Source organism: Notechis scutatus, chromosome 2 (genome assembly GCF_049901735.1).
Source record: "Notechis scutatus isolate UNSWTSFEM ecotype Mainland chromosome 2, rNotScu1.2, whole genome shotgun sequence".
Classification (NCBI taxonomy): domain Eukaryota; kingdom Metazoa; phylum Chordata; class Lepidosauria; order Squamata; family Elapidae; genus Notechis; species Notechis scutatus.
This window is the reverse complement of record NC_142010.1, coordinates 36255647-36268369: the sequence shown is the minus strand read 5'-3', so window position 1 is coordinate 36268369 and position 12723 is coordinate 36255647.

Here is a 12723-nt window from a genome sequence, read left to right as displayed (position 1 = left end):
ACTTAATACATAGACATTTCTCTTTTCGTATTGTAGATACAAAATATGGGCACAGAATAACCATTAAACTCTTCAGACAAGTAGCCTGGCTAGACAGGGGAGTAAAATCATCCTAGGACCCTATCGGATCCATGCCTATTTAGTTGGACACATGAGCATATCTGTGTTTAACATTTTTGCTGTTTAAGCTTCTGTATTTTTTTCTTTTTTACTTCTATCTTTCAGTGGAATATATCAGTTTGACCAGATGGTAGGCCTTAGCTGAGCATGTTTGACCTTGAAAAGTTGAATAGGTTAGATTGTTAATAGGAAGCTAACAGAAAATCGAAGGCTATAAGCCAAACTGGATTTTTTTAAAAGATGCACAACTTTTCTGAGCGAAGAAAGTCATTTCAGACTAAAGTCATCAAGAAAAAGATACCACTTTTGTTCACCAGCATCAGATTTGGCAGCTGGGGAACTCCAGGGACTAGAAAATAAAAGACTTTTGGTTTATCCCTATTTTAAACCAAGATGCTATGATGATGCGTGCAATGGAAACAATGTTACATGCAACTGTAATATATAGGTTGCGTTGAAATAATACAAATTCTGAAATCCTGACCTTCTTCCCCATCGGATTAGCTTCTGAGTCTTGCAGCATTCACTGAGCTTGAGAAACAGTTCCAGAGATACCTTGTGCACTTCGTTGGTAAGTGCAATTTGCTGAAACGGTCATAGATCAAATAATCTTACAGAAGTAGACCTTGCTCCTTTCCTACAATATTAAGTAATTATTTCCTTGTGGCCCTACTTTCTTTCTAACAAAAAAAGTGTTTTCTATTTGTCCCCAATCTTATTGACACGTCATATACATTTACTTACATTATCATAGAGCTTTTGTCGTATATTGTGCTATAACCAACTACAAACTGTTATTTATATACCCAAAGAAGTCCCCAATGTCTTAAACCCTCACTAACTAATCTGATATAGAGGTGAAGGGCATAACCTTCTTGTTTAAAAATCAATATTGCTTCCCAGTGCTGTTAAACAACTCTGTCTCAAGTTATAATATCTAGTATATTACCCTGCTGTCACAGCCTACCCTTTAAATCTCCATGGCCTCAAATTTACTAGCTAACAAAAGTGGGTAAAATGCTGTGTCAGTAATAAAAGTGATCTTCTGCAGCTTAAATTATGAAATTGTGGCTGCAGGATGGACAGGGTTTTCTTGATTCTGCTCTACAATTGTTTTGCTTGGGTCTCCTATTCTGCGTCTCTTCTTTAGATAGAAAGTATCTATAGTTGGCAATGGAAAAACCTGTTTGCTCTCCTATTTATTACAGCCATAACCTACTCTTCCCCTAAAGCTTTTAAGCAGTGTATAACCCAACGTTTTCACTCCAGGCACAAATAACTAGGCTTAAATTATCCTATTTCGGGCACATTATGTGAACACTTAGCTCTCTGGAAGAAGCTGTAATGCTGAGAAAGGTGGAAGGAAGGAGAATGGACTCAGTTACAGTAGCAGTGAGTACAAAATTGAGAGACCTGAAAGAACAGGTTAGGGATAGATTATCATGGAGAAACTGTATCTCTGTGGTTGCTGGGATTCCAAAATGACTTGATAGCACATAATCAATCAATCACAATTTCTTATCCACTTTACTTTGATAAAAACTCTGTGAAGAAGACTCTTGGTTTGTGAAAGAGATAACATGCAGGATGTATGTAGAGACATTACACCTTTATTTTATTTTTGCAGTTCTGATAGTCTGAATCAGTTTCCCTCTTCCCTTCCACCCCATACACACTAAAAAAGCTTCTGTAAACCATCTGTTAGAATAAAAGTAGGTATACATCCTAACATTTTCCCCATTCAGTGATTCTGAGTACCATCATACTTCTAATCTATTAGATTAGGGTTTTCTAAATTGGTAGGCATGTCTCTCTGGGAGAAGGGTGTGAACAAATTCTGGGTGTATGAGCCTACAAAGGATTTTTTTTTTGTTTTAGAAAACATCTCACAGATAAAAGCAGTAATTTCTAAATAAAGATCTAATCGTTTGAGCAGATCAGTGGAGTGGTGGGCTGCTGAAAAAGAAGGAAACACAGTAGATTGGTGATAGAAAAGTGACATGTGGACATCTGATGAGAAGATCAGTAGCAGATTACTGTGTGAGTAAAAATACATAACATCCTTTTACACACACACAATGGTGGACAGATAAAAGAGACATCTGGGTAAGGAGATATAAGAGTTAAAAACAAAACAAAACAAAGTAGGGCCAGGATGCCAAAGAGTTTAAAATCCCTGCTTTAGGATGAAAAGATGCTGGCTTGTAATTTCAAATATTTCTTCATAGCTCATGATGCTAAGAGTTTGTTCAACTGAAATATTTTCTGTAAAATCATACAAGTCTTAAAAATGACTGACTCCTAAGTATGTATTTTCTTGGCTATGCTACAGAATTGGTTTCCTATTGCTTTCTTGGATTTTTTTTAAACTTTCCAGACTAGTAATCACTCCTGAATTTTCTTAATGGTCCCCATACAAGTACAAACTGGGTCTTTCACTGCTTTTCAAGTTGGCTAGGTGCTTTTTAGTGTGCATTATCTGCATTAAATCATATGACTGCCTCATTTTGGTTATTAAAAAGCTTGATAATGGCAAAAAAGTCCTAACTCACTATGATACCCATTTAATTGATCTTTAACTTATGATCCAACTCTAGTTCTGTTTTTATGTATAATCTGAGTTCATCTTCCTGTCCTATCATTCAATCCCTGTGCCTCAGCCAAACACACAAACACGCACACACACGCACACACACACATGCACACACACACCACAGCCCATTTTGAGTACACAGTGGAAAAAAGTGTCTTGATAATAATGTCCCTTTGATGCTTCATTCCTTCCTTCTTTTTTCTTTGCTGTTTGCTTTGCTGCTCTAGATGCCATTGCATAACCACCCAAAGAATAAGATAAATAGAACAGAAAAAGCCAATGCAGTCTTAGACTAAATCAACAGAGGGATAGTATTAAAGTCATGTAAAGTTTTAGCATTGCTCTGGTAAGACCACATTTGAAATGCTGCATCCAGTTTCGGTCAACACAATACAACAAAGATTTTGAGACCCTAGAAAGGGTGCAGTGAAGAGTGACAAAAATGGTTAAGGGACTAGAGGCTAAAACAGAACAGTTGCAGGAACTGGTTATGTCTAGTCTAATGAAGAGAAAGACTGGGTGATGCGATAACACTCTTCCAATATTTGAGGGGCTGTCACAAAGAAGAGAGGATCAACCTATTCTCCAAAACACCTCAGGGGAGGACAAGAAGCTTATCAAAAGAGATATAACATGGAACTAAGGAGAAATTTCCTGACAATGAAAACAATGGTTCAAATTGCTTGCCTCCAGAAATAGTGGGCGCTCCCTCATTAGAGATTTTCAAGAAGTGATTGGATAGCTATTTGTCCAGAATGATGGTTTAGGATCTCTTGCTTAAGTGGGGTGGCGAGGGGTTGGAATACAGAGGTGGTATTCAGCAGGTTCTGACCAGTTCTGGAGAACCGGTAGTGGAAATTTTGAACCGGCAAATACCACCTCTGCTGGAGATTTTACAGTATCCTTCCCCTGCCATGCCCACCAAGCCATGCCCACCTAACCGGTAGTAAAAAAATTTGAATCCCACCACTGTTGGAGTAGAAGATTTCCAAGGTCTATTCCAACTCTGTTATTCTGCATTCTATTCTACATTCTAATATTATTTGGGGTGTTGGTAATTATAAAGCTTATTTGTCATATTTGTTAAAGCTGTATGTTCTCTGGCTAGAAATATTCCACAGCTTCTTTGGTTCACGATCTGTCTTCTGGACAAGATAGGCATACAATGATGTATGTCTTCTGAATGTTTGCACATTACATTTACATTTTGTATGAATTTCATTCAGATAACTGGAATTTAATCTTGCTCTCGCTGTTATCATCACCTGAAAACTGACAAGAGCTCAATTATTTAAATATTGAACGAACCAACATTCATAATAGTGGACGTGTGTTCTTGCTTCTTTTTCTTTCTTCTCAATCCAGCTGAGACATGTATCTTTGGCTGTATTGGCACTCACCCTGCTTGACATCTTTAGCCCTCAAGGATGCTCCAAGCCCCAGATGCTTCACAGAAACATGTTGCGCTGTGCAATCATCTGGGACCTCAGAATATTTGGAAACTCAGCTTATAGCCAGCTTCCATTCATTAAGCATTAATATTGTGTAGTAACAAGGATATCCTAAAAGTTTTTGCTTCAGGGAAGCAAGGCAGGACAAAAAAAAATGTTCTTCTTAATGTGACTGAAACTGGAAACAGATGGAAACTGGTCTTTATAAGAAAAGGCCAGCTGAATTTGCAGTTATATATACTTTTCACTGCATTCGGTTTTTAAACTAGCAGATCGAGACAAACTTGTTCCATGACAAACACCCTCAAAAGCCAAAGGGACACTCCGGGGAGAGGAAAAAGTGACTGATTGAGTGTTAATTAACCTCCACTTTGTTTTCTTTCTTTTTCCGGAGCTCCTCTTGAATTGAGAGGGAAGGTCCAACTGTCAACCCTAAAGCAAACCTGGCTGAGGCCATTTTTATGGCTTCAAGGTTACCATAAGAGAGGGAAGGGGTAAAAATAGTTATCTGGGGTTTTGTAGTCAAAACAAAAAGTTTTCCAGTGGGAACCAAGGATATTTTAACAGGTGGTGGGGAAGAGAAGGAGTGAGTAACCAAGCAACCTGCTGGCACCTCCATTCGACAATGTGACTGATGCCCGGGGAGGGGTAAAGGAGGAACTTTCAATTTTAGTTGGGTGAAAACTGTGGGAAATTTCAGTCGGTTTTCCCCAGTTGTGCCAATATGATGTATCCAATAAATTGTTCTTTGAGGACTCTACCTGACTTGGAGATCTGCTTTCAATGGGTGCATTACTTGGAACTCTGACAGCATTGCTTTTAAAAACACTGTGCATCTTTCCTTTTCTTTAGTCCCATTCCTACAATTCAAGGCTTATAAGCAATCAGGAATAACGTGTTCCATGATGTTTATCATATAATTATCACATTATTATTTTTGCATCTTTTTCCTTGTGCATGGGGTTCAGAACTGTGTGCACTAAGATTTTTGAAAACGAAAACTACCTTATTGGTAATGCCGCAAAGTAGGTTCAAGTAAGAGATAGCTCCTCAAATTACCCTTGGGAAAGCTCGTTCCAGACCAGTTTCTCTCAAAATGGTGCCCTTCTGGTGTGATGAAATGCCATTTCCCAGTCATCGTGCCCAAAATCTAGAAGGCACCAGGGGGAGAAAGCTGTATTACAAGCAGAGTATCCCAAATTTGATTTCCTGAAATGAAAAATGTCAGTTTTCCTGAATCAGGAAACTAGTCAGGAAACTAGTCAGTTCATGTCCCAGGAGCGCTAATGAAAAAGAAAAACGTGTACCAAAACATCTCAGGCCAATTTTTTAAAAAATGTATAGGCATTTGATATTATTCCATCTCTCTTTTTTGTCCATCTAGATTAGCAGAACATATTGGCTTTCAGTTGCTTTAGTACATCATTTTGGTGCATCATTTGCAATGCTGCACCATTTGGTTTGAATATTTATAATAATGACCTTACAGGTGAAACTCGAAAAATTAGAATATTGTGCAAAAGTTCATTTAGTTCAGTAATGCAACTTAAAAGGTGAACCTAATATATGAGATAGACTCATTACATGCAAAGCAAGATAGTTTGAGCCATGATGTGGCATAATTGAGATGATTATGGCTTATAGCTCATGAAAACCCCAAATCCACAATCTCAGAAAATTAGAATATTGTGAAAAGGTTCAATATTCTAGGCTCAAAGTGTCAGCTAATCAAGCCATAACACCTGCAAAGGGTTCCTGAGTCTTTAAATGGTCTCTCAGTCTGGTTCAGTAGGAATCACAATCATGGGAAAGACTGCTGACCTGACAGTTGTGCAGAAAACCATCATTGACACCCTCCATAAGGAGGGAAAGCCTCAAAAGGTAATTGCAAAAGAAGTTGGATGTTCTCAAAGTGCTGTATCAAAGCACATTAATAGAAAGTTATGTGGAAGGGAAAAGTGTGGAAGAAAAAGGTGCACAAGCAGCAGGGATGACCGTAGCCTGGAGTGGATTGTCAGGAAAAGGCCATTCAAAAGTGTTGGGGACTTTCACAAGGGGTGGACTGAGGCTGGAGTCAGTGCATCAAGAGCCACCACACACAGACGGATCCTGGGCATGGGCTTCAAATGTCGTATTCCTCTTGTCAAGCTGCTTCTGAACAACAAACAACATCAGAAGCGTCTTACCTGGGCTAAAGAAAAACAGACTGGTCTGTTGCTCAGTGGTCCAAAGTCCTCTTTTCTGATGAGAGCAACTTTTGCATCTCATTTGGAAACCAAGGACCCAGAGTCCGGAGGAAGAATGGAGAGGCACACACTGCAAGATGCTTGAAGTCCAGTGTGAAGTTTCCACAGTCTGTGTTGATTTGGGGAGCCATGTCATCTGCTGGTGTTGATCCACTGTGCTTCATTAAGTCCAGGGTCAATGCAGCCATCTTCCAGGAGATTTGGAGCACTTCATGCTTCCTTCCACAGACGAGCTTTATGGAAATGCTGACTTCATTTTCCAGCAGGACTTGGCACCTGACCACATTGCCAAAAACACCAAAACCTGGTTCAATGACCATGGAATTACTGTGCTTGATTGGCCAGCAAACTCTCCTGACCTGAATCCCATAGAGAATCTATGAGGCATTGCCAAGAGAAAGATGAGATACATGAGACCAAACAATGCAGAAGAGCTGAAGGCCGCTATTGAAGCATCCTGGTCTTCCATAACACCACAGCAGTGCCACAGGCTGATAGCTTCCATGCCACGCTGCATTGAGGCAGTAATTGCTGCAAAAGGGGCCCAAACCAAGTAATGAGTACATATGTATACTTATACTTTTCAGAGGTCCGATATTGTTCTATGTACAATCCTTGTTTTATTGATTGCATGTAATATTCTAATTTTCTGAGATTGTGGATTTCATGAGCTGTAAGCCATAATCATCGCAATTATGCCAAATCACAGCTTGAACTATCTTGCTTTGCATGTAATGAGTCTATCTCCTGTGTTAGTTTCACCTTTTAAGTTGCATTACTGAAATAAATGAACTTTTGCATGATATTCTAATTTTTTGAGTTTTACCTGTATACCTGCTTGTTCTTGTCTGCATGTTGTACTTGTTTTTCTGAATGGAATTATCATTTTATGAAAGATACATTTTATGTTTCTCAAGTGAATTATTTTTATCATAGCTAGATAAACTTTTGTCATGTTTGTGGAAGAACATGCCTCTTTTTGAATTTTATAGGATGCCTTGGTTTATTTTGGTTCTTGCCCATAGAATATACTTCATCTCACTGCTGTCTTCTGACAAAGATTGGGTACATTATTGGCTGAGCAATTCAAAGGCATGGCTGCCTGATGTCATGCTCTTTTTCAACATTTCATAATCAATGATATACAGTGAGGAAAGTATTGGTTGCACCAAGTCTGGAAACCATAGAAATTTACTAGGTCAGTGTTTCTCAACCTTGCCCACTTTAAGATGGATGGACGTCAACTCCCAGAATCCTTCAGCCAGCATGGTGATTTTAGTCATTCAGTCCAATCTCCTCATAAATTCTATTCTTGGGAATAAAATGGAATTCCTCATGGAAGCTACTATGAAATCTTAGAGGAAAAAGCAGCTTGTAAATCCAACATATAAATTAATAAATAAAACTGTATATCTTATTTCATCCATCAATGTCCCAATTAAATGTAAATTAACAAGTATTGTCTTGTTAAATGAAGCACCTATAAATCTTAGTCATAATCCAACTAGGGTCACAGAAAAAATATACAACAAAAGAAAACATACATTTTACCATAACATTGTTAAAATAATGTTTATATTTATGAGAAAGAAAATTTCATTTCACAAGGGCCATAAAAGACTTTAAAAGGGCTATTTACTAAAAGTGAATATGATTTACCAAGGTAGATTGAAAGTTAGTTTTTAAAAATCCCAAAACTAAATTATGTATTGCTTCCTGGTGTGGCAAGGATAAATACTGTGGTTAGGTAAAGTAACCCTAATTTAATAAAATGAAGTCCATATTTCCATATTTGTACATTATAAGAAAATCTCCGCACAAAGACACAAAATTTAGAGTACATGGATTGTTTGCAAACTCTGTTAAGAAGTTATATTTAATCTTTAAATCTCCAAATAACTTAGGACATGCTGTCATTATTTTTGTTGTTATGCAAATGTTCAATCGCCAAGAGTGACTTTAAAGATTTTCTCTTCAAAGATTTTTCTTTCTTTCAGAGAAATGTATTCATTTTGTTATGTTCTTTGTCTTAATAAAAGGAGTTAAGAACAAATCTTTCCAACCCTACTGTTGAACTAACTTGAAAAAGACAGTTTAATTTTAGAGTTGTACTTTTAATTTATTAATTTAGTGTTTTTTTTTTAAAAAAAACATATTTGTTCATTGTAATGAGAATTTTAGCATACTATCTGTTATTCATTAGGGATGCCTCTTTGATCCCTGACTTTGCTGCTATCAGGTGAACAGAACTATTTTTAAAAAAATATTTCTCACTATAGTTCATTATATGCCATGAATAATAGCACTTCTTAAACTATTTTAATATACTTATTGTCTCTAATTGCTTAAGAAGTCTTCTTTTCCTTGTCACCTCCTTTTGTTTCTTGTCCTCCTTTTTCATAAGAAGGAAGAAAAGGTGAATACAGGTAATCCTTGACTTACAAAAGTTTGTTTACTGACCGCTCAACGTTACAATAGCACTGAAAAAAGTGACTTATGACTGTGTTTCACACTTACAATGGTAGCATCATACCCATGGCCATGTGATCAAAATTCAAACGCTTGACAACCGACTCATATTTATGATGGTTGCAGTGTCATGAGTTCAAATGAATGATGTATGTGAGTATTGCCTGGCTGTCAGGACTCCAACAAATCACCCCCATTCAAATCAAAAGTCTCTAGCCACATCTCAGCAAAAAGAAAATTGATTTATTAGAAGTGGCCATGTTGGTGTTAGCTGGATGCAGCCAATACTAAAATACATCATTCATTCCCCCCTTGACCCTGGTTTTCCCCCCACTCCCTGGATGTGTATTCTCCAATGGGACACATCCATCTCCAAGAGTCATCCATCATGCTTTCCAATAACCTTCTTACGCTCCAATAACTTTCTTGGGCTGCCGGGGTGATTATCTAGGCATTTAAGGAATGCACTGTTTTCCCCCACTCCCTTTTTTTGGCAGCTAAAAAGACCAAAGGACTACCTTTTTAGTTGACAGTGATCACCTTTTGTGACCTTCTGACAAGCAAAATCAATGGGGGAAGCCAGATTCACTTAACAACTGTGTCACTAACTGAAAAACTGTAGTTATTCACTTAACAACTGTGACCTGAAAGGTCATAAAAATGAGGCAAACATTTCACTTCACAAATGTTTCACTTCACAACAGAAATTTTGAGCTCAATTGTGATCGTAAGTTGAGGACTTCCTGTATACAGATACCACGCTATGTAATTGTATTAAAATATATATGGTGCTGATTTGTTGGAAGCTGAAAAAGAGCTGTATCACACTTGACAAAAATCCCATAAAAATATAGCCACTGTCAACACTTGATAGAACAAGGCCAAAGAAGATGCCATCCCTGACGAGCCACTAACAGTTCTCATTCATTTTGATTTATTCCTTTTTTACTAAAATAGTAAGTCCAATGTCAGCCACTGTGTTTTCTTTTTTTCCTAAAATGCAGGGGACAGGATTCAGTAAAACAGAATATGGCAGAAGTACCTCAAGCTGGTGCTTGCTTTCATAATACAACTTTTGTTTTTCAGTCTCTTAAGACATCTTTGACTGACTGATGGACATCATTTCACCATAACTCTCTTTGCTTTGAGGTCCTTCAAGCTGTCATCAGTGAAAGGATCTAACCACTTGTTTACTGCTGGTTTGCCTTTATTCACTTTTTCAGGTACCAGGCCAAATCTTCTCCATTGTTTCCTGCCTTGGTATTGTGTGCCCAAAGTACTTAAACTTCAGACTTATTATTGGTGCCATTTAGTTTTATTCCAGTTAGTATTAAATAATGCTTTCCTCTTGTCACCCAAGGTATTCTCAACAATTTTATCCACATTTTAAAAGCACCTCTTTTAATTTCTTCAGTCTTTCCATGTTCTAGCTCTAATAGACACACGTTACAACTTTAAAGCTGAGTTGGACAATGCTGAATATCCACTCTCATAGATATGTACAGAAGAGGGGACAAGATTTCTTCTCTGGGTCTTGCTAAACTTATAAAGGGAAAGGAAAACGAGGTAGAACAAGGGTCTTCAAAGTTGGCAAGTTTAAGACTTGTGGACTTCAACTCCCAGAATTCCTGAGCTAACATGACTGGAGGAGGAATTCTGGGAGTTGAAGTCCACAAGTCTTAAAGCTGTCAAGTTTGAAAACCCCTGAATAGAATAACAAAATAACAAGTTGGAAGGGACCTTGGAGATCTTGTAGTCCAGGGGTATCAAACTGGTGGCCCATACGCCGGATGCATCATGCACAGGCCACACCCATCCCAGCTTTGTGAAGGGGGAAACGTCATGATACATCACTAACATGGTGAGTTTGACACCCTGTTCTAGTCCAACCACCTGCTCAAGCAAGAGATCCCTATTCCATTCTAGACAAGTGACTGTCCAGTCTCTTCTTAAAAGCCTCCAGTGATGGACCATCCACAACATCTGAAGATCTTAGTGGGATTCTTGAGCAGGGTCCCGTCAGATCTGACAGCAGATTTACATACACAACAATCAATCCTAGCAAAGTGTACAAAAGTGAAGTATCCTAAGGTAATATTTACCTCATGTTTAGAGAACAAGGTTTTTCTCTAAAGGAGATAACTTTTTTCCTTAGGTAATCACGCAAAAAGAAAATACTTCCTGACCAAGGCAATTTATTAATTTATACGATAATAGGATTAACTTTATCTTACAGTGTTTTGAGTAATTATCATTGATATGTATAGCAGGATACCGGCTCTGAATTATCAGTGGCTTGTTTTGAACTCTCCTTAATCTTAGGGAAGAAACAAATCAGTACCTCTGAAGAATGTATAAGAAAAGAAATAGAGCTGATTGAGACAATGAAGGGTTTTGTTGCAGAAAAGTGGAAGAAAATATACATATATACTATGGTTTTAAAGCAAACCTCAAGATTGTGAAATGTGTGAGTTCTCTTTGATGATAACATTTTGCCACTACTCAACTTTGCAGCTCTTTTAACAAAAGAGAGAGAGAGAGAGAGAAAGTACTTTTGGGTGACGAGAGTTAATTTGTAAACAGAAAGATGTATCAATAATGCCTTCTGAACAAAAGGAAGTATGGGAGAGTCTGATCTCCCCCATATTATGTATAATTTGAAAGATACCCTTTCTTTGAACACATCCAATTCTGTATTCAGAAAGGGTATGCCTATCACATAACAGATCATGGCCTCTGTAGATGGGTAGAAGATACTGAATACTGAATATTGGCTTCCTACTTGCTTTACTGTTTCCATAGTAAGTTAACACTGTCTAAATGAATTTCTGCATCACTCCCTCTGATAAATAGAAAACTCAGGTGACAGGGGAACCACATGGGGAAAAACAATGGAATTTCCATATGGTTTAGGCAGGTAGAAGTAAACAACAACAACAACAACAACAAAACAAACAAATGGTGAAGGAAGCAACCTTCTATCCACTTAGCAAAAACATCTCCCTGGTGAATTCTGAGCAACCTTTTGCAACCAACCAAGCATAGATATGCCTCAAGGACATCTTTTTTTCCTCCACACTTTGATGAAAACATGTTCATTTCATACCCACCCCATAAATGGGGCAGCTTTAAGGGTTAAAGCAGGGTTTTTCATTCTATTTCAACACAGTCCAAGGGCAGTTTCATGGGGTATAAAAACTTTTAAGCGTTGTCATGGAAGGAAGTTGGGTGAACGCAGCAACTAGCAACAGAGAAATGGGATAGGGATTGGCAATGGGATAACAAACTTCAGAGGGACAGAGCTATCTGCTGGTTAAAGGATGCATTAAGAGCACTTCAGCTCAACACTGGGGAAAGGCCATAATATTAGTGAGGATTAGTTGGGAGAAATGGGAAAGAAGGTGGGGCGGATCAACTTGGAAGCAATTCTTTTTCTTCTTCTTCCATATCCATCATCTGACGTTGGTGATCATGTTGGCAATCCTATTTTTATCAACAGTCACACAAAAAAAAAGTGTTGTTGAGTTTTGTCCAAACCAATGCCTTAAATTTTGAAGCTATGATATTCTTCTTCTGCCTGGGTCTCATTTGCCTTCAGTCTTTCCTTGGAAGATTAGTGAAATATGTCATATTTTTTCTGGGTGTCGCATCACATGTCCAAAATATTCTAATTTTCACTTTTTTATGGTTTGGATTATTTCTCTTGGCTTTCCCAGTCAGTTTATCACTTCCTCATTTCTGATTTTGTCAACCCAATTTATATGTAACAACCACCTGTAAATCCACATTTCAAATGTTTCTAGTCTCTTCAAGTGGTGTTCTGTCAAAGACCAACTCTCCACTC